This window comes from Ptychodera flava, chromosome 2, assembly GCF_041260155.1.
Source record: "Ptychodera flava strain L36383 chromosome 2, AS_Pfla_20210202, whole genome shotgun sequence".
Taxonomy (NCBI): Eukaryota; Metazoa; Hemichordata; class Enteropneusta; family Ptychoderidae; genus Ptychodera; species Ptychodera flava.
This window is the reverse complement of record NC_091929.1, coordinates 16120773-16144510: the sequence shown is the minus strand read 5'-3', so window position 1 is coordinate 16144510 and position 23738 is coordinate 16120773. Positions and strand designations below refer to the sequence as shown.

The following is a 23738-nucleotide window of genomic DNA, read 5'->3' as shown; positions in this document are numbered from 1 at the left end:
GGTATACTTGCCACAAACAGGATTTACGGTATACATACCGCTATTGAAGCTGACCATACGCTAGGGTAGCCCCACCCCCAGTAGCATACCCCTACCCTTCACACTTTGCCACGACCACTCACACTGTAGCTACTCATTCTTGTGCTCATGTATTAAAGTTTTCAGAATGTAGCCACAGGTACAAACACTCACACACATTCACAAACAAAAGAAAATCTTACCAGGTTTTTCATTGAATTCCTAACTTACATTTATTGCAGATGGAAATGCTAACAAATGACTCAAAACAAAAGAAATCACAAGTTCATCAACAGTTCTTTCACAGGATATCTCCCTTAATCAATGCATCTTCATAACAAAGTGTTGGCATATCCAACGATATAGTGGGAACAGTTACTTTTGATCCAGTTGATTGTTCAGTGTCTTGGTTTACTTTCCGTAGACTACAGAAAGGGCTAAAACAAAAAAAAGAAAAACAAGAAAAGAAACATTAATGCAATCACATATACTAGCACAGTACAGTAGACAAAATGCCAAGAGAACAATCTGCCAGTCAGTATGTAATTGCAACTGCCTTGACATACCTTTCACAATGAGTCTTGCACATATCATGAAATGGAATCCAGGTCACTAAATTGTAAAGATATTTCAAACGGTACTTACACTTATATATTTGCCTTGGCAAGCTTGGTTACTCTTTTGGGACCAATGTGGGTTTATGAGATTGGTGATGTAAAGTTGTCATCAGCATTGCTTTTTCTCAGCATCCGTTGCCACAAAGACATGTCGTCACTTCCAGCTACAAATAAGAAAATGCAATGGAATAAAAAGGAATGTAAAGGAAAAGTCCCAGCGATTATGTTTGGTGATTTTGACTACATGTGACATGAAAACTAGTTTACTACTATATCTGTGAATCTAAATTACTTTTAGATGGGGGGGGGGGACAACGCTACCAGTGATCCACAGCTACAGAAAGATAACTGAAAATATTGTATGCATGTTTTGTGTTGTAAGATTTCATGTAGAACTTAACCAATGAAATATTGTAAATCAATCATTGATTTGGATTTCGCCTTACAATATGCCAGCAAATATTTACGGGTAACGTTGAACAAATGTCAAATACATTAATGAAGTTTTCAAAAGAAACTTAAGTGTAAAAGACAGAGACGTCCAGCATCGTCCAGCATGATCTTATAAATAGACGTATACCAAATTTCATGACATGAAACACGTGTACAAACGATACTAGGTCAGAGTTTAAGAACTTAATTCTTACCTAACCATTCCTAAATGTATTGTTTTTTCATTGTTTTATATCGTACATCGAGGGAAATTTGTATACATATAAGCAACAGTTTCACCCTGGTTACAGTCCCCGAGGGACTGTGCCTTCGCCAAAGTGTCGAAGTATGTATTCCCCAGACATAGACACTATCAATACATCGGTATGAACAGATGAAGACCACTCCTTTCACACTGTTCACTCAACGTTCAACCTCGGGAGTTATTCAGACAATTGGACAGTGTTACTCGAGAATTGCACAGAACAAAACAGATAAGGGACTGGTCAGTTTCTTCGGCCTGGGGGGGGGGGGGGCGGTGGATTATTTTTTGCCGACGTCAAAAAGTGGCTGACCCCCCCTATTCCAAATTTTGAAAACAGGGTGACCCCCCCTATTCCAAATTTCGAAAACAGGGTGACACCCCCCCCCCGGCGCGCGACATAGGTAAAACAAAAGGTGGACATAAATCATATATATATATTATATATATATATATATATATATATTATATATATATATATATATATATATATATATATATATATATATATATATATATATATATATATATATATATATTTTACATTTTGTTACATACATATTTATATTTTAAATAGTCATTCTATGTTTTAATGGAATTGTTAACATGTCAGTTGTAAGATAGGAATTTCAAAGTGTCAATCTTAAAGTCTAAATACAGTACATTTTGAATGAGCTGTATTTTGAATGAGCTGTGAATGTATTTCACACTTTCTATGCTTAAACCAGATGTCCTGAACTGTTGTACAAAGATGGATGTCAATCATTAATATCAAAGAGGAAAAAGCAGTGAATCAAAAACTTTGATGGGTGTTAAGACTTGCCAACCATCCAATTAAATCTCCTGAGGAGCCATAGAGAGCTTTTTTTAGCCAAATCTGATGTGTACAGTGTCTGAGAGGACCTTTTCTTGTAACATTGAAACCATAAAAACAAAGCTAATAATGACAAAAACTGCCTTTTTAACTGTTTTGTTCATAAAAAAGCATCTTTCTACAGAAAACCTGTGACACAAAGGAAAATAATTGCATCAATGAGAAGGAAAGATATCTTGTCATTTTTCTATCTCTAAAATAAGTCAGTGTATCAAATATATATTGTGAAATATTTGTGCATGTTGCTTTCTCATACTGAATTCTCATAGAGAGAACAGAAAAGTATCATGAATTTGTCATCCTTTTCATATGAAATGCAGATTTCATAATGTACACTTTCACTTTGCAAACATCAAGATATCTCTGATTTATTAAAGTATGGCGCCCGAATCGCGCGCTGAAAAATATGAAACATCCTGATATCTCTGATATATATGCCTTGTATATTAAAATCATGCACCTGAAGGGCATGCTGAAAAATGTCTGATATATTAAAGTAATGAGCTTGAAGAGCACGCTGAAAAATATTGAACATACAGATATCTCTGATGTATGTATGCTTGATATGTTAAAGTTGGGCGTGCTGAAAATATGACTGATTACTAAAGTTACGCGCCCAAAGGGCGCGCCGAAAAATACAACTGAATGATAAATTTGTGGCTGACACTAGCATTTTAGGCAATGATGAGCCTGTGTCAAATTCAAAAACACACTGACCCCCCCTATTGGGTATTTCAAAAACATGGTGACCCCCTATCACCAAAGTCAAAAACAGGGTGACCCCCCATGAATCCACCGCCCCCCCCCCAGGCTGAAGAAACTGACCAGTCCCTAAAATTCGTCGTTACGTTGCAGAGAAGGATACTCGAAAATTTACTTACCGAAATTCAAACGATCGCCTTGATCGTCAGCTCGGCCAGCTCAGGGTGTTATCATGGTTATAAGAATGGTGACCATTGTTCACAAGCCGATCTCCACACGCCGATCGTGACGACGATGACATGAAAATTAACGCGTGTTGAACATTGCCTATAGGTTGTACATTCATAGCTAGGGTATACGAAGCTGTCAAGGTGATGTCCAACGGCAAATTTCAGTGAAATTTTGTCAAAAGTCGAGTGAAAAACAGCGATGATGCATTCAGCAATTCAAAAGGGTCGTAACTGCCTTTCTGATATCAGATTTGCCGCTGAGATTTGACCTGTGACACGCCAATCTGACCAATCACAACGAAGTCTTCACATGATCTATGATGTCATCAGGCGTGATACTATGACTTCCGATACAAAGTCCTTGCAATCGCGATCGCTGTACACGTACGTAACATAGCATGAATCGTAGTGGAAGTTTTGTTAGAAGTAATTCATTCAAAAGTAATTCACTGAAAAGTTACGCTTTCGACGGACTATATCCAAGCAAAAGTGTATTGACAGCACCAGTGGCTATGACCCAACACTAAGCCCCACACTATGTAGGCCCTATTACATAGCAGTTAGCACAGCAGTGCCAGTGGCGCCTCGATCGCGGGGCTAACCGTGCAAACCCTTCATAGGCACTATACCAGCACTATTTTATAGTGTGCCTTCCCTGAGATACGGGAATTCAATTTCGATAAAAACTGTGTTCTATACGACAGGCGTGAGATACGAAAATTCCAACATACCAGTTTAACAATTTCTTAGATTTTTGTTCGGGCGCGTTTCTCTGGAGACACGTACGTACGTGTTCACGGCAGGTTGAGTGAGATGTCAATCATTTGTACAGTGGATGGCAATACGACTAATAATTCCCTTGTCTTTCTAAGTCGGCGATATAGTAACTTATACCATACCTACCTCCATGCTTATACTGATCATATGATGGCTTCGGAAAATAATTGTCGAAAGACACAAATAGAATGAGTGTTTTCTCTCCGACCGCGGTGACTGACATGCTCTGTCCGCTTATTATTAGGCCTACCCAAACTGTGGCAAAGTTCCTTTCCTTCATGGATTACGGCCGATTTTCGAGAGATTTTCGTTGCTTCCATGAAATTGATGAATTTAGGGACTGGACATAAATTACAGGGGGGGTGGGGGTGGGCCGGTGTTTTTCGAAAAACCGCTGCGTAAAAAATAGTGACCCTTCAAAAGTTCATGCACAAAAATTAGTGACCCTCCCCCTTATCCGTGCATGAAAATAAGTGACCCTCCCCTGTTACTCAATACCCCCCCAAAAAACCCGCAATGTGTTAAAGACCCCCTTCTGACTTGCTATACTTTTTAAGTCGCCCTCCCGAAAGGAAGGCAAAATGTGGCCGATATAACGCGTTGTCCAAAAAATATCAAATCATACGTGTGTTATTCATGTAAATGTACTTTGCTTGAAGTGGCAGGTAAAAAGTGCATGCCTGTACAAAAAACGTAATTTTAGATTTTATCGATAATGTTGATTCACTATACATGTAGTCGACTATAAGAAAACTACGAACGTCTATTTTCCAGTATAAAACTAGCTATATCTGTTCATATACAGATGTTTAATAACTGATATAGATATACTTGATTAGCATGGGTTGTTTACAAGTGCACATGTGAACAAGATATTTGATTTTGGAATTTCTGTCAAAATGTTGATCCACTATACATGGGAGTCTATGACAAAACTGTCAAAAAATTTTCAGAATTAAAAATTTGCACTATTTGTGCATATATGGACCCTGAATAATTGACATAATTGTGCTTGATTAGAAGAGGGTGGTAAAATGTGCATCTCTGTACAATAACTTTGTTTTTGGAATTTCGCATAAAATGTTGATCCACTATACATGGGAGTCTATGACAAAACTGTAAAAAAAAAATTTCAGAATTAAAAATATGCACTATTTGTGTATATATGACCCTGAATAATTGACATAATTGTGCTTGATTAGAAGAGGGTGGTAACACGTGCATCTGTGTACAATAACTTTGTTTTTGGAATTTCGCATGAAATGTGGGTCCATTATACATTGTAGTCTATGAAGAAACTATGAATAATTTTTTTAAATACAAAACTTGGCAAATCTGTGTATTTATGTATGCTTGATTATTGATATTTATGTTCTTGATTAGACTAGAGTGGTTACAAGTCCATGTGTGTGCAAGAAATTTGATGTTGGCATTTCACCGAAATGTTGATTCACTATACATGGCAGTCTATGGTGAAACCCTATGAATAATTTTTTTCCAATACAAAAATAGGTAAATCTGTGCATTTATGTTCACTCAATTATTGGTACTAATGTTCATGATTAGATTAGAGTGGTTTCAAGCCAATGGTTGTGCAAGAAATTTGATTTTGGCATATCACTTAAATGTCGATTTACTATACATGGCAGTCTATGATGAAACTATGAATAATTTTTTTCCAATACAAAAATAGGAAAATCTGTGCATTTATGTACACCTAATTATTAGTATTAATATTCATGATTAGACTAGAGTGGTTTCAAGTCCATGGTTGTGCAAGAAATTTGATTCACCAAAATGTTGATTCACTATACATTGTAGGCTATGAGGAAACTACAAATAACTCATAGGTTATCTGATCCTAAATTGTTATTCAAAAGTTGTTCGACCTGAAGCTTCCAGTTGTTATTGATGACACTATGCACTATTCTGAACAGTTTGTATTCTGTCAATGTCCTCAAAAAATTAAAAAATGTACATACAGCGACATGAACGTTTGACACCGACCTATACCCAATGTATTGTCAATGGGAGAATGATGTCAAATAAGTAATCTCCCAAATTGTTATTGAAAGAGTCATTATAGGGGACAGTTATTCACAATAGTGTTGAATAAGTAGAAATCATGACAACTTAAATCAATGTGGCTGCTTGGATCATCAATGCATTGTTTATTATACCTGAAATTTGCGCCCGAAGGGCGCGCCGAAAATGGTAATGGCAGAAAATGAAAGTGCCAGGAGGTATTTTTTCTTTTTTCAGTATTCCATAACGTGCACATGCAATTTCAGCTTTGATGCATGAAAAAAGGTGACCCTCCCCCATAGGCTTGCACAAAATTTTATGACCCTTCAAAAATGCTTGCGCGAAAAATGGCGACCCACCCCCAAAAAACACCGGCCCACCCCCCCCTGTAATTTGTGTCCAGTCCCTTAACATTGAATTATCGTGCAGATCATTGGCTCAAAACGTTTCCCGATGGACAGGGAAAATGGTTTCATGGGATTTTTGTGGCTGCCTACAGTGTAGGCCTATGTATGTACAGTATGAAACAACATTGTTATCAACAGAATACCCGTCTTTATTAGATCAACTTCGTCACTTTTCTCGCCTCGATCACACCATAGGGCCTATTAGCTGCTAAATCACTCAAATTAAGCTATTTTGGCAATCCAGCACCTTTACATATGTGCTATTGTTGATGTAATCTGGATTCGTAAAATCTTGTCACTGTGTATAGAAGTATCATTTGGAGAGTCAAGTACTTTTGTATGTGAATTTCCTAATTTCTTGGAAACTGACTAAGATTTGTCCTACAAATATGTATTCAGGTTTTAACATCCCCATTTTGAAAAATCAATAAATATACTATTTTGTTATTAAATTTAGAGTGCAAACATGTATATTCTTTATTCATGCATGCGATATACGGTACATCTACAGAAGCCAGCTGGGCACACACGTTCATTTGGCTTCCCTGTAACCGTGCAGCCTTGAATTCTTACACATGATTCTGCACAGTCTGTGCTGTGTGACCATTGTATTTACGTAAAGCCTTCAAGGCAAACATACCACAAAGCAATCTGCAACTTTGTTTACTTCAGTCTTGTGGTAGACATACCAAGAGAAAGATTGCTAATCACCACAAGTGCACCACTAGTGGTGACTATCGGCGCAGGATGGATAGAGAGTTGTGGCACACAAAAGTATGTGTGGTATGTTTGCCCAGAGCTTGCAGCATGTTTACCACAAAAAATCTGTTTCGTACGGGAAGGGCCATGCAAAAACAACAAAACAAGGATGTTGTCATTTCTTGACAGGAGGAGGGCAAAATAAGGCCTTAGGGGCTGAGGGGCCTTCAAAGGGTAAAGAGAGGGGTGGAGGGAATCCATAAACAGGGAAAGTGTGATCTCATTCATCGACAAAGACCAATCTTCCTAGGTGGCCCTCGGGGCAGCAGGGCCCACTTTTTGGCCTTCGGGACAAGGGGACACACATGCACACATGCACACACACACACACACACACACACACACACACACACACACACACACACACAAGCACACAAACAAACGAACATTCTTACTCATTCAACAAATGTTTACATATAAACATCAACAAATAAATTCAAACCAACCACTGAATCAGTTCAAATGAACTAAATTGACTTTGGTTTTATTGCATATCAAAAGATAAACCAGAAACTGCTTTTTTTTTGCCGTGTTACCATGTAAAAAGACATGAAAGGTGCAATTTAAAAACAAAACAAACTGTTGATCTGTCATGTTCAATTTCAAATTCAATATTTGAAGTTTAAAGGGAGAAAATGTACCCTCTTCTTTCTTTGTTTTCATTTGCAAATATGAATCACATACATTTAAAGACTATAGAAAGTGTCTGAAATATACAACTACAAGCCTTACAAACAGAATGATTAGAATACATTTGCAAAAATATTGATCAGGAGATTTTTTTTTCAAATTGTCAAACTACCCATAAGCAAGATCAATTTTAAATCCACTGAATTTGATGTTTCAAAAGTATTCTTTTAAAACATTATACAGTGAATTGCTGGAACATACATGAAAATTGTGAAAACATTTCACTACACTTCATTATATCAACCTCGAATAACTTGAAAGAATAGCACTTTACATAGATGTCATGGCTATAAAATAACATTTGCAATAATCCTATTGTTTGAGTGAAATCTACAAACCCTCATGATGGTTGCATCTGTGCCATAATCTATAAGTGTTGCAACTCAACCATTTAACTTATGGATAAAATTTGGGTTAAGGGAGGGGGGGGCTCAATCTATAGTATGAATGCAAAAATGTGATATATTCTCTTTAAGGTATGAATCTGAAGAGAGAATCATCTGCTCTTAATTCTTAGGGAGGAATTCTATGTTTGTTTGTTTTCAATTCTGAGAGAGACTCCTTGTATAGGATGGAAAAGGGGATACTTCAAGTAAGGGGATATCGTTGAATTGAATCCAAAGAGTGAATAGAAAGGTTGAATTGTACTAGGTTTGTACATTACCACAAATATCTTGTCAGTAAAAGGTATTATTCGGTGAGAACGGAACAAGTGATGGTCTGGTCCTCTTATTTTTCACTTAGTGTAGCCTGTATTGTGATATTGTGCTCTTTTTTCATAATTAAGCTATTAAGTAGCAGAGGCTGTACTTGCAGACCTTTTCTAAACATGTGGACATCAAACCAAATCATATCAATGAAAGAAGAAAGCTATGGGTAAAACAATATCTTAGGATTAGCAGTGCATTTATTTTTCTCTATTTAAAAGATCTTGTGTTGGGTTTGGGTTTGGGCTTCAATGTAAAGGAAAAAAACAGTAATAGAAATACGGTTGTCAAAGTGCATGGTGAGATACCACATACTTCACAAGTTGACATAATTTCCCCATACAGTTGACTTTATTTCTTCATGATGACAGAAATAAAACATAACCTGAAAGGTTCCTTGTAAGTATTGAACCATAGTTCTGCTTTCAACTGATCTTCAAATAATATTCCATGCTCGTTTCCTACTCTGTGACCCAAGCATTGTTTCCCAGTGACAATTAATTACTGTATCTTTCAGGTATTTAACCTAAATTTCAATGATGAATACTTCGATGACTGCGTTGGAACATACAAATATTACTATGGATCCACATTACTTTCCTGATGTATCATATATTAGTTGTGAAGCAAAGAAATGTTGTGTCACAATGACTGATTGTATCTTCTCACGAACAAAACGGTTATTCTCCCAAGCTTTGAAAATGTCCTTCAAATATGTCCAAATATGAGTCAAGTATTTTTGCAGAAATGATAGTCCATGACGAAAACCTTTGATGTTGAATGTTTCACAGATGGAAGGAAGACGGGTTGGGATGGGGTGGAGTAGATGGTCACCTGTACGTTCCTTGAGGCACGATTATTTCACTGGCATCAACCTAGGGATGATCATCTAATGATTAAAGTCTCACGTGTACAACCTAGTTATTTCTTGGCGATCAGCAGATTAGAATCAACAGCCACCTGAAAAGAAGATAAATTATCAGAAGAGTGTAATGAAATTCATGGAGAGTTAAACAGCTGAATGCATGGAAAATAAATCTCAATCTGCACCAGATTATGTGATTAACCCCCTCCCCCATGGTTTTGTATAAGTATAGTGGAGAAGGTAATTGATAAAAAATTTGGAAAAAAAACATAACACAATGAGGTGAGGTGACCATTATGGCCGGGTGTCAGGTGGCCACGCCTTATTAGCGCTCCATAAAGTGGTCTGTGTTTCGGCGGTTCCCAGGTTCTTTTACTGTTTTATTTCCAGTCAATCATTTCGCTAATTTACATAAGCAATGGGTAAGCGTGATAAGAGAAGAAAAAGTGATCCGGACTTTATTTACGGGGATTTTGACTCGGGTGATGATCTGGTGAACTTGTGTGCGTCAACCAAGCGTGGTCGATCTGCCAAGAAAAGCAAAAAGGCTGCACGTCGTAAGAAATTCTACGCTGTTGCAGTGGGAAGAAACACTGGGATCTTTGTTGACTGGGACGCTTGCCATAAGCAGTTGTTGGTTATTCAGGTGCTTGTTACAAGGGTTTTAATGCACGCAGATTAGCGGAGGAATTTTTGCAGAACTTTTTCGACACCAAGGACACGAACTCTGATTCAAACGGTAAAGTACAGTGTTGCAATTCCGAAGAGAGCGACATGCATATTCCCGCCACAGCACATCCCTCTCTGTATGAGTCGTTTGATACCGTGATTGAGGGTTCTTTGAATGAAGATAACAACTTTTCTTCGCCAGAAACATGTGTGATGATCCCTTTTACGCGTGATGTACCAACTAGTGAGGTGACCGATGTTTTGCCGCCAAATAGTCCGGTGGATGGCCGAAAAGAAGAAGAGTCTGTCAACAAAACGGATGTTAATACGCACGTTTCTTCTCTAGCCGTAGAAAGACTTGAGAGTAACTACATAGTACTGACTGATCGATACAATTCCCTCTTTGAAGAAGTTGCCTCACTGAAAAATGATCTACGGTCTATCTGTGATCATTTTCAGAGCCAGTTGTTACAGACACAGAAAGCCGTTGAATTGCAGTGTCAAGATCGTGTTATTGCCGAGGTACGTGAATTGAAAAAAAAATTGTCATCGTTGCGGAATTCTCTTGAGAGCAAAGTGGCGGAGATCGAGGGCAAATATGCTTCAACTGTATATTCAGTCGGTGATATCATGGACAAACTTTCTTTTATTGATGATAAAATAACAACGGCTGATACTAAGTTAGGAAAGGTAAACTTGGTGAATTCGTTTGCTGAATCTTTGAACTCCGTGTCACGTTCACGGAGAAAAACCTCTGCTTCTGCGACCGCTGTGACGTCATCAATAGAGGTTGGTGTAGGTGCAACTCGTGATTGTGAGCGTGTTGTCTCCAGTGTCGCACCTCCCGCAGATCTTCATCGTCACAATGTAGTTGGTAATATCACTCCCCAGTCGCAAACATCTCATTCAACAACACCAGAACCAATCCCGTCGAATACTCCTCGGTCTGATCCTCTACCGCCGTCTTCCGCGGTAAACCAGAGCCCAGCGAAATTCTCACAATCGACAGAGCGTTCGCCTACCGTTCCAACTCCCAGTACTCCGAACGCGTACGCTAACCGGTATCAGAGTCGTCCAGATGAATCGCGTCGTAGCAGCGTTGATGAAGCTGATAGTCGGACGAGTTCTACATATCGCCGGACACAGTCTCGCATATCGGGTCCGCATCGTCCACGATCATAAGAGATGACGGTCGTAACGTGAACTGTAATGTCCTTGTATTAGGTGACTCAATTACTAAGTACATCAACACGAGTTTGTTATATAAGAATAAGCGTTCTGTAAAGCTTAGAGCTTCAAATATTGATGAAGCTTTTTCAAGTTTGAGAAATGTCAATAATATTGATGCAGAGATTGTAATCTTGCATATAGGGTCGAATGATGTTGGTTATTACGTGATGATGTAATAATTGATGGAATAATTTCACTGTGTAATGAAGTTAAATATGTCTGTCCTAAAGCAATGATTGTTGTGTCGGGTATCTTACCTTTCCATGGTGAATACTCCATTCTAAATAATCAAATCCAGTATATTAATGAGAGGGTTAAGAATGCATGTTCTGATATAAATCACTGCGTCTTTGTAGATCATAATAGATTAGGTAACAATAGTTACCTTTATCACAGTGATGGAATTCATATAAATTCACGTGGCACAAGTTTATTGGTGAGTGATATTAAATGGGGTGTCAGAGCAACAAAGAGAAGCGATGTAACCACTCATTCTCGTACATATAGATCCCCGTCAAATTTTAGACGGGTGGATAGTAGAGATTCTTTCCAAGGAAATAGGCCCTACAATAGAAGGCCATACTATAATTATGGCAATGGTTTATACGCTAGATATGATCAGGGTGATCGCAACCAGTTTTAGATTGTGATCAACACAGCAGATATGTTAATGCAAGTTACCTGTATCACAGTGACGGAATTCATATAAATTCAGGTGGCACAGGTTTTTTGATGAGTGATATTAAATGGGGTGACAGAGCATCAAAGAGAAGCATTGTTTCCTTTCATGTTGTTTGTTTTTAATGTCCTGGGACTGTCTGGATACAGCCACTAATGGCTACAATATTACACTGTGCTCCAAAAGAGTTGTTGTGTGTCCATTAACTTTTGTCAACCTAGTGCTAAATTTAGCACACCTGTTATTCTGGCTACTTTTTTCTATTCCTATTTGTAGTCAGCTGTTCATAAAGTTTTTCTTCAATTTATCCAGTTCTGTTATTCAGCTTTTACACTGACATGTGTTTTGCCTCGCAGAGACAGAGTACTGCTGTTTTAAGAAGGAATTTTAAGCGTTCTTTTTTACGTGTTGGAAGTTGGAACATCCAAGGTGGTTTATCAAAAAAATGTGATGATGAAGATTTTCTATCAATTGTTAACCAATTTGATATAATGTGTATTCAAGAAACCTGGCTTTCGAAGTCAAACACTGTTGCTTTTGATAGTTATAGTTATTTTAGATCTGATAGAAATTTACAACATAAACGTAGTAAACGTGCTGCTGGGGGATCTGTTGTTGTATTTAAGTCATGCTTTAAGTCAGGTATCCATAAGATAAAATCAAAAATTTCTGACTTGCTCTGGGTAAAACTTGATAAGGATTTTTTTCTCATTAATAGTGATGTTTTTATGTGTTGTGTATATTTGCCTCCACAAGGGTCTGTAATGCATGTAAATAATGATTATTTTGAAGCTCTTCATTCTGAGATTCTTGAATTTTCGAGTTTGGGAGACATAATTTTAGTAGGAGACTTTAATGCTAGGACAGGTAATTTGCAAGATTATATTCAACATGATGACATAAATCACTGTCCTACACCTAATGATTATATTCCTGACTCCGTACATCATAGAATTTCAATGGATAATGGTAATTGTAGTATCAATCCCTTTGGGAGACACTTATTGATCTTTGCATTCAAAACGGCTTACAGATTTTAAATGGTAGAACTGCAGGGGATCTTTATGGAAAACCAACTTGTTACAAGGGAAATGGATTTAGTACAGTAGATTATGGTATTGTTGCAAAGAATTTAGTGGACCGGATAGATTATTTCAAAGTATATGCTTTTACACATTTCTCTGATCATTGTCCAATAGGTTTTTCTATGAATATAAATAATATTGTGAAGGGGTCAGTTGATGTAGAGTGTAAACCATGTCCAAGTAAATATTTGTGGAATGATAATGCTAAACAAGATTTCTTAAATACTCTGCAAAGTTCATCAATTCAAGAAGACTTTAGAAATTTAATATTGACTGTCAAAGTTCCCATTCTTGTGATGATATTGTAAAAGTATTTGAAGGTATTATTCACAAAGTTTCAGATCGCTGTTTACGTAAGGTTACGCCGAAATTGAAAAAGAAGAAATCAAAACGTGTTTTTCAGCCTTGGTTTGATAAGTCTGTTTTTCACTTCGTAAAGATCTGAAAGATTGCTGTAAACTGTTGAATCGCTACCCAAATGATCCACATATTAGAGGGAGATATTTCACTCTGAAAAGAGATTACAAAAAATTGTTAAAATATAAACGGTCTTCTTTCAGAGAGAGTCATTGAGGAAATTAGAAAAGGTTTATTCCGAAGACCGTAATGATTACTGGAAATTGTGGAAGGATATTTCAGGGAGTCATGTCAGTAAGAAAATAGACTCGTCTATTTCTCCTAGTGAATGGTTTTCTCACTTTAAGCAGTTGGGTAATTTTTCTTGTGAAGAAACTGATAATGTTTCTAAACGTATTCTTTCTGAATTAACAAAAATGGAAGCGGCCAATGAATATGATGTGAGTTTTATTCTTAATTCCTCATTTACAGTATCAGAAATTTTAAAAGCTTTGCGTAAATTAAAATCAGGGAAATCCCCAGGTGTCGATGGTATTTTGAACGAAATGCTAAATATGGTGGTTCTTCCATACTTACTCCATTGTGTTCATTATTCAATGTCATCCTCAGATCAGGAACGTTTCCAAATGCTTGGAAAAAAGCATATTTGGTCCCTGTGTTCAAATCAGGTGATACATGTGATCCGTCAAATTACAGAGGGATTTCTATAAATAGTTGCCTTGCAAAACTGTTTACCTCTGTGTTGAATAATAGGCTTATAAACTTTCTTAATAGCGATGGTATTCTTTTGCCATTTCAGTCTGGTTTCAGAGCAAAGAGGAGAACTGCAGATAATCTTTTAGTTTTGCGTTCAGCTATTGATCAGCATGTCTATGCGAAATTTTCTCAGTCAAGCTATAGTCCCAGTCGTAGGTACCTATATTGTTGTTTTGTAGATTTTCAGAAAGCATTTGACAGGGTTTGGCGTACAGGTTTACTTTGGAAATTACAGAAATACGGCATTAATGGTAACTTTTATAGCTTAATTAAGTCCATGTACGACAACATTAAGTATTGTGTGAAAAGTAACAATCACTTTACTGAAGAATTTGACTCCAATTTAGGAGTTAAGCAAGGGTGTAATTTAAGTCCAACTTTGTTTAATATTTTTATAAATGATCTTCCCAGTACATTTGGTTCCAGTGAGGACTGTCCTATCAAACTTGGTAAACTCCTTATCAATTGTCTAATGTATGCTGATGATCTTTTATTGATTTCAGAATCTGAAACAGGCTTACAAAGCTGCTTAGATAAACTTCATAGTTTTTGTCGTGAATGGAAATTATCTATTAACATAAAGAAAACAAAAGTTATTGTGTTCAACAAAAGTAATCATCTTGTAAAAGGAGTTACACTCACTTACAATGGAGTGACTCTTGACTTAGTGAAAGAGTACTGTTACCTTGGTTTTGTCATTACCCCAAATGGTAAATTCAAAGGTAATTTTCACAATCTTAAATTGAAGGCAATGAAAGCTCTTTTCAGCCTTCGTAAGGGCCTTCAAAATGGTTCACTTTCTGTAAAAGTTGCATTATCACTCTTTGATAGTTTAATTGTTCCTATTATCACATATGGCTGTGAAATATGGGGACATGAAATTAATGACAAGTGTAACTTTCTCAATGATGTTAGTTTTCTTATTATAGATTTATCCTAGGAGTCTCTAAACATGCACCGTCTGATGGTGTTGTTGGAGAGCTGGGTAGATATCCAATTCACTTTATGGTGATAAAACACATGCTCAAATACTGGCATCGATTGGTTTTATCAGATGACATCTTATTGAGATCTGCTTATACATCCAGGTTGAATTCAGATTGGTATAATTATATACAAAGCATATTGAACTCTCACAGTGGGAGCGATATATGGTCTTGTGTTTGCAATATTAATTCCACAGTTATAATGTATATGATAGTTTATGTGAAACTTATGAACAAACATGGCTGAAAAACATTCATAATGATACAAGGAAGTGTGGAATGCAGAGGAATAAGCTCCGAACTTACAGACTTTTTAAGACAAAATTTGAATTTGAGAGTTACTTGCTAGATATAAGATCTTTTACCTATAGGAGGTGGCTGACAAAACTAAGAATTTCGGATCACAACCTACAAATAGAACTGGGTAGAAGGTCAACTCCTAAAGTTCCTGCAAATGAAAGATTCTGCAAGTTTTGTAAGTCTTTAGTTGAGGATGAATTTCACTTTGTTATAGAATGTCCAAAATACAGTACGTATCGAGATGGTCTATTTTCATCCACAAGTTTGTATAATCCAGGCTTTTGATTTAAATGACAGAGAAAAGTTCATATATATCTTTACTCACAAAGATAAACTACCTCTTGCCAAATTTATTTCTTGTACTTTAGTTCCTCCCCAGCAGCAGCTTCATCCAGTGTTTGCTGAGTTTTGTAATTTTTGCCTTACCGCACTCCTTGAGTGTGTTGTTGAGCAATAAAGTATTGTATTGTATTGTATTTAAAAATCCATCGACATTATAATAAAAATATGGCACTGCATAAAAATTATTTCAAATTTAGTAAAGGTGACTATAACACTTAAAGCAAGCAAATAATACTGAATACAAATAATAGCACAAAATAAAAGTAAAGTATTGTATACATAATGTGGCTGTGTGTGTTTTATATAAATTTGCTTGCAATTTACATCAGTGGGTGTGATTTGTTTGAAGCTCTTGTTCATTGACAGGAAAGAAATATTGTGAAACGATCAAATCTTAGATTTTTTGTTTGATTAGTCACTTTATTTAAACTTTCACAGTTATCATCATTTTCACAGGTTTATTTTTTTTTACCTTAGGAACACAGGTCTGAAACAGAATTTAAAACAAGTATAAACAAGGTGATATAGTAGTAATTGCTTTTAACTATGCAAGCTCTCATTCAAAACACGGCATAATTTCCTTTGTGTTTTCAGTGTCACCTTACATTTGGTGCTAAAGTCAATGAACTTTGAACTAAACGCAGAAGAGAAGTAAAAATTGGGCAGCTAGGCGTTTGCTTAATGCTTACTACTTTGCGTAGAAAAAAAATCACGTCTGACATTGTAACTTGTCAAAGAAATTGTGATTTTACAGTTTACCACTTTATCAGGATAACAGATTCAATTTTAGGAAACAAACGGAGTTTGTGAACATTTATAACCAGGCGGTAGATCAGGTAGGAGACGTTTGAAATGACATCAAAACAGCGGCCAATTTCGATTGCCCCGGCCGACCGCCATAATAACAATAGACTTAGTACAACAGCATACAACACGGACTTTGTGCATAGAAAGTTTCCGGTATCATGCACACTGAGTGACTGTCGATCAAAAATTTGTTACGAAGTCTCTCTCCCTTGCTAGGCATTGACCTAGTCGCGTGTAGGTGACCCGTTGCGTCTGTTTACAAAGTATGTGCTTCCAGTTCTAGCCCATGCACAGCTTCCAGTTTCTTTCTTAAAGCAGTTTAGAAAATTGCTGGACGTGTCCTCTACTCAACAGTGGGATTAGAAGAGGGCAGATTTATTTTTTCTTTTGCTTGTTTAAAGCGGTTTCCCACTTTCTTTTAGCCCAAGATCAGCAGATACGTTCGCTGCGGTACCGTGCTGTATGTTTATCAAAAGAAATTGTTGTAAATTTTCAACATCGCTGCGATAACTTAAATCACGAGTCGACACAGGACCCAATTTTCAAAATAGGTCAGACTTTCTCATATATACATCATCAAAGGTACAGAAACAGACCTAGCCTGCACATCGATTAGTTCCTGACCCGTAGCGTAGCCCCATCGGCGCAGCGTACTATGTACTATGTAGTACATGGCATGACCTGTAGAATCACATCACAGGAGTGGTTATACGCCAACAGTTTAACCATCGAAATAAACATTTTAAGCGTCACCAGTGCTGCTTCTGTGATATTTCATTATTTTGTTTTCCTGTCATTATAGTCAATGCAGTTTATAAGCCTAAGGGTAGTTAAGAGGCATTGATGGACAAGTAACCACACGATCGGTCCCTCTACTAGAGCGGGACCGTGGTGTACGTGTAACCAAGACGGTGTGCGTGTGGTGTTGAATACAAACTATCACTGTTTCACGGGTTGAACATACTGCAGATTGTGAGTGACTTCTAACTTTAAATCCGACTCAAATGGTTCTACAATTTCTATGGACACAGAATTGCAGAAGTGGAAAGATAGCCAATGGAGGCCTTCTAGTTAGGGATGGACCATTAGACCTTGGGAGGGGGTGGTCACAATGAAATTGTGAAAATTTTTTTACTATTCTAAATTTCTGAAATTTTTTTTCCAATTGAGATTAGCTGTGCAAATTTTTTTTTCAGAGTAAATTTTCAGATTTATAATTTTTTTTAGTTCGTCGCTGTCTGAAGATAAAGAGGGCAAAGATTGTGGTGCCAAGCACCACAAGTGGCCAAGCAAGCAGTCACGGGGGGGGGGAGGTCAGGAGAGGGGTGTCCCCCTGCTGCCGTTGGAGCTTTTGAAAAATAGAGATAAAAATGGTGTTATTTGGTGGCACTTGGGGAGTATTTTTGCAGGGGCACTTGGCAAAATGCTTGATATACAACAATATATACACATATACTGATTCTGTACATGTGTCAAATGCATTCAGTATACAGTACGTATGCTGATAAAATGCAAAACTACAGTGTACACTTAGTGTGCAAAGATCTGCATTACGTATACTCATGATCTGCATAGAAATACACTACGCACATCAACGTATTGGAATGTTCCATATACAAAGATATACGCTGCATATGCAAGTAGTATTCCTGTTCCATATACATAAATATACGTAAATATGCTAAGCGCATATCAAGCATTTTGTCTAGTGGGGGTGTCAGGAGGGGGTGTCTTCCTCCTGCTGTTGGAGCTTTTGAAAAATAGAGATAAAAATGGTGTTATTTGGTGGCACTTTGGAATCATTTTTTTCGGATTACACATCTTCCTCTCAAACATGGTCTTCTTGCTCCTCAGTAGCTTCCTATAGTTTTGAAAATTGACTATTTTGCTTTCCTGGCTTCCTTTTCTACTGCGTGGTGAAATGCCTACATTCACCCCACCAAACATCATGCATATCTCATGATTTACAATTGATTTTGACAAGCTGAGAAGCTAAAATAAGCTAAATAATATAGTTAAATTTGCATATTTGTTGTTTTTAGAGCAATTGTTGCCCTTTTTGATCAAAACATCTATTTCTCTGTAGCAGCATGTCCAAATTGATTGGATGTGTATAGATGTGTTGAAATTTCAATATTTGTCTTTTTAGGGCAATTTATGCCATTCATGGTCAAAAAATCTGTATTCTCTGAAAGGGCTTGTCCAATTTCTTTGAAATTTGCTACACAAAAACGATTATTCATGCAGATTTATTCAGTATTTGCTATCGAAAAACTTTCAAAGTTCAACCCTTTTGTGTGTTTTTGTGTTGGGATTTGTTGGATAGATGGCATTCTACGTAGTGTATTGTTGAATGTTAAAACATGTGTTGCTGTTGTTTTTTGGGGCTGTTTTTTGAGAAAATGCCTTTTTAAGAGCAAAATAATACATAATGACTTGATATGTTGTTTTATCGTTATTGACGTGTTTCTACTTGTTCACCCATTCTTGCATTCATCATTGCAATAAATAGCTGTGAAAAAAATGAAAGTGATGTGGCCTGCATTTGTTTACCTTGATCTTAAAAGCAAATACAACTTTCTGTCTTGACAACCATACCATAGTTTCAATGTTTTACCTAGTGTACCTGCTTGGTTTGTACGCAGGAAACAAGTAGAAAACAGGCTCTATAATTTCATAATTTTCAAGTGATCAGAATACAAAGTCCTGAAAAGATAAGATAATCACAACTTCCAGTATATGGGATACAGTCACTCTAAATGTATAAATTAAAATTAAAAATGTGCCTGGAGAATGTACTAAAAAATACAGAAAGTTGCTTTCTGTCGGTAAAATCTAAAAAAAAATTCAAAATTTTAAAGACTTTTGCAGATTTTTTTACGCCTTTATCTTCTTATTTTTTTTTATTTTGCAAACTAGTATGAAGATTTTTTTTTCCTAACTTTCTGCTCTGAAATTTTTTTTATTCTGTTTTTGACCACCCCCTCCCAAGATCTAATGGTTCGTCCCTTAGTTTTAAACAACCTCGGCATAAGTCCCATTGCAGAACGATCGCGATGTCAGCTGGGGTGATGTCGAATGGAACAACTGAAACATTGTAACAATTTCGCAGAGACCCCTGGATGATTGACAGGTTACTTTTTGTTCTATGCTGGGTTATTTTCTGATTTTGGCAGCGCGGTGGTCGACCGCATTGCATGCACTGCAGATCGACAAATTCCATCAATTTCTTTCCATGAAAATCGGCGGTTAAACACTCTTCCTTACAACAATTTTCACTCTAAATCATCGCCGATGAAAGGGATTCACAGCTTTTCTTTTGAGAAGGCAAGGAGAGGATAAAAATTAGTACCATACTTATGATATCATCACATTTTTCACTCCATGATTTACGCGAGTACCGGACGATCGACCGCAAACACTATTATTATCTCGCGGGTCATTAGTACACACGGACGGTATCACTCGCGTTATGCGCCAGTCAATATCAACCCCCCACCCCCCCCCACCTCGGGGTTTAGTAGGGGATTTGGAAATTAGTCCTGTGAATCTGCCAAATGCCCTACCCCCTGGGGCAAGATAATCTGGAAAATCCCCAACTTTTAAAATCAAGTAAATCCCCCACCCCCATGGGTGGGGAATTTGTAAATTCCTACACTTTTTGGAATTTTCATATCGTAACAACCTGCATCAGTATAAAAAGTTCATGTCCAACTTTAGAACAATTTTTATCATTTAAAACAGGGTTTTGTAACATTTATGCTGTTTCACAAATGTCTATCACAAGAACCACAAATTGTTTTTCAGCCACTTATACTGTGACCAGATAAAAGTGTTGAGGTGTCACTGTCACGTAATTCACCTTTTTGGAGCAAGAATTAACAATATTTTTAAGTCTAGATTGCTTGTATGTTGTCAGGCATAAAAACATTTCGGGCTAGAACAAATGATTTCATTAGATCAAAACACCAGATGTATCACACAAGACATGTCGCCTCAATAACTAATAAAGCTGATACACAAGAGACATGTCCAATCTCAAAAGTGCAGCTGTTTTGTCTTCTTGCTTTCATTGTTTACAAGCACAATGACACATTCTACATCAGTCATGCACTGATTTAAAACAAGCAGAGGAATGAAAATTCACAATGGTCTGTGTTTATTAATCTCAAAACACAGCACAAAGATACTGTGTAAAACTCAACAGAACAGATGATCAGAATGATCACACTGATGAAACAGAACTGTTTCCCTAGCAATATGGGTCATCATGAATAAATTTGATAAAACTTATCCTCACTTCAACGTCTGTAATAGAACAAAATGCAGATGATCAGAATGATCACACTGATGAAACAGAACTGTTTCCCCCTAGAGCTATATATGGGTCATCATGAGCAAATTTGATAATACTATTTTCACTTTAAAGTCTGTAATAGAACCAGATATGAACTGAATTGCCTCGCGTGCACATTTTGTAAAGTACTTCTTGGGGTATTGGCTTTTATGACATTACATTGTTTTTATTCCCGAAATTATCCAATCTATCTAAATTTGACATTATCCCCACTGTATTACGCAATGAAAAAAAAGAAAAGAAACCATTTGAAAAATTATGATCCAACAATATCTGTCGATGCAAGTGCAAATGGCTGAGCAGGCTCTTAACTGGCAGAGGTCGCGTTTGCGTATAAATTCTGCATATTTCACATATAATTGCCATGTAGAACGAGTTGACCTACTTCACAGTATCTCAATGCGCCCAAAACGATACAATCATCTGTGCCGCGCCGTGTAGCAGCAAAATGAGTTCGTGACCTTTGAAGTACGCGTTTCAAAAAATAAATACCCATGGGAACCTGCTCACCACGCCACGCAACTCATGTACAGCTGACTATGGTGCACTTGTCAGGCGATGGTCGATGATTCTGGTTATTGCCTATATTGTCAAGTTCAATGCCTAATTTACGGAAACACGAACTCTGTCTAGTGTATTCGAAGCTCTGCGTACAGGTTGTGCACACGGCCTCTACCACGTGCTGTCCTGTGGACAGTGTGGTACAAGCCGTCGGCCTACCACCGTACCGCCGGGAAACGCAGACCTATTGTACTCAGGAGCATGGCAGGAGCTAGCCTACTGCTCCTGATTTAACATCAATGCCAACATGGAAATCTCATGAAAAATTTGTCATTGTTGGTTCTGTAGCTAATACAATCTTGAAAAGCAACTTAAAAGACACAGACTGTTATTTTCTCGATCCGCTATCTGCGGACTACGTGCTGAAGTACATTGACTGTTCATGTCAACGATCGTTTCTCCCTCTGCAGAGTTTCTGTATCCCGTTCAACAACGCTGTACCTCGATCACACGATAGTGACGCTATGTAGCTGTGCAGTATTGAAACTTATCATAAAATGGCCACCTCGTCTAACAGTAACACGTATTGTCAGGATTATCGTACGGAAAAAAGACTGCAAAACTAAGACTTATGAATCTTCATCAGAATTGAAACATCATGATTGTACACGAGTATCAACCATGAATGCACGTTGAGCTCGGCAGTTACACAAGCATGGTACGCTACATGCATAGCCCTAAGAGTATGGCGACAGTGTCCGGCTTTGGCTACGCCGGGGCTACGCCGCCTACCGGAGGTGGAGGCGGCGTAGCCAAAGCCGGACACTCTCGCCATACTCGTACGGCTAGCTACATGCACTGCCGCGATGCCGATCGTATGCATTCCAAGGCCTATCCCGGAATTTTGTTTCACAAACAACCTCAAAGGAGAGCAAACATACTTCTATGGACAATGACGAATACGTTTCTTGGCGAAGCAAAATCAAAACAGTGCAGCAGTACATGAAGTAGGTCATGGCCTTGGACTCTGTGCACGAACCTGATTGGACACTTCAATACCTTTGACCCAAAGTTATTATTCATCAGCACTTCCATGCCATGAGGCTAGGTAGAGAACGTATTACGTACGCAGTGTACGCTGTGTGTTAGGAACGCACACAGGGAATGCACAGCGTACACTGCGTACGTACGCAGGGCTAGCGAGAGAGTTGCCGACATCGACGGTTATTTACGAAAAAAGAATAAAAGACTGGCATTTTTGGAAGCGATCGAGTAGCTGCGGTAGGCAGGGATACGACTTGGGCCCAAGAACGCTGAATTTCGGCAGTAATTTGGCTTTTTACGTCAAGTCCAAAAATAGATTTGAAGTCACCAACTCTACGTACGGGTCTTTGCAGGGCTGTGGTGAGTGGGCTATTAATAGCTGTAGCGGAACACACAGCATCGTACGCAGGGCTAAGAACGTATGTACTCATTTCTGGCGATCGAGCAGCGAGGGAAACAATCAATTACCAAGGATGAAGCTAATTTGCTAAACGATATTTTATCTTGAATAGTGAGTTGAATGAGTAATAAAATATCATATTTTTAATGTTCAATACGAGGTTGAAACACGGAGGGACCGTGGTTGAAACCAGAGCTATCCAGCTGTAGCCAACCTGGACAAGCACATTTCACAGCGCCCTCAAACAGTCGATTGTTTTCACTTGTCATACGCGGCGTAACAGAAAAATTAAAACTTTCATAACTTCATTAATATCCAAGCCACGCCCACCAAAACCTTTTCAGTTCTAGCCATTTGAATTCTGAAGATGTCTACCAAATTTGACTGAAATACGTTCAGCCGTTTTTGAGAAAATGGACCAACAGACAGACACGACACACAGACAGACATCGCTGCGACATAACCTCGCTGCGCGCATGCGCACGCGAGGTAACAAAACGCAGATGATCAGAATGATCACACTGATAAAACAGAAGTTCCCCTAGATATATGGGTCATCATGAACAAATTTGATAAAACTTATCCTCACTTTAACGTCTGGAAATAGAACAAAACGCAGACATAATATGTTGAAAATGTGGAACGCAGTACATATTCACTTTGATTCACTTTGTTCACTTTGAACAAAGGCAGAAGTAACATAAAACTTGCCTCGTCACTACATACCACTACGCTGAAGGATGAGATACACCTTCAATGATAATCATTTTGAATCCAGGATGCAAATGGTAGTCAAACTGTAGTTTATGGACACAAGAAAGATTATCACTGAAAAATCAGTGTTGCATGACATATGTTTA

General features: G+C 37.7%; 1 protein-coding gene and 1 long non-coding RNA gene across 4 annotated transcripts in view; one reads left to right on the top strand and one right to left on the bottom strand.

Annotated features, from left to right (window-relative positions):
* The window catches only part of LOC139115819 (nucleoporin Nup37-like), a 600123-nt gene that overhangs the window by 455252 nt on the left and 121133 nt on the right, over nucleotides 1-23738 (top strand). The window lies entirely within an intron of this gene.
* Nucleotides 90-22756, bottom strand: LOC139115710 (uncharacterized). Of its 3 annotated transcripts, none has more exons than XR_011548167.1 (3): nucleotides 22376-22756; nucleotides 664-799; nucleotides 90-455 (listed from the first exon to the last, which is right to left on the bottom strand). It is a non-coding gene; the product is annotated as an uncharacterized lncRNA (long non-coding RNA). The 3 variants fall into 3 exon arrangements; XR_011548170.1 differs by lacking the exon at nucleotides 22376-22756 and adding an exon at nucleotides 21444-21462; XR_011548166.1 differs by lacking the exon at nucleotides 22376-22756 and adding an exon at nucleotides 3085-3540.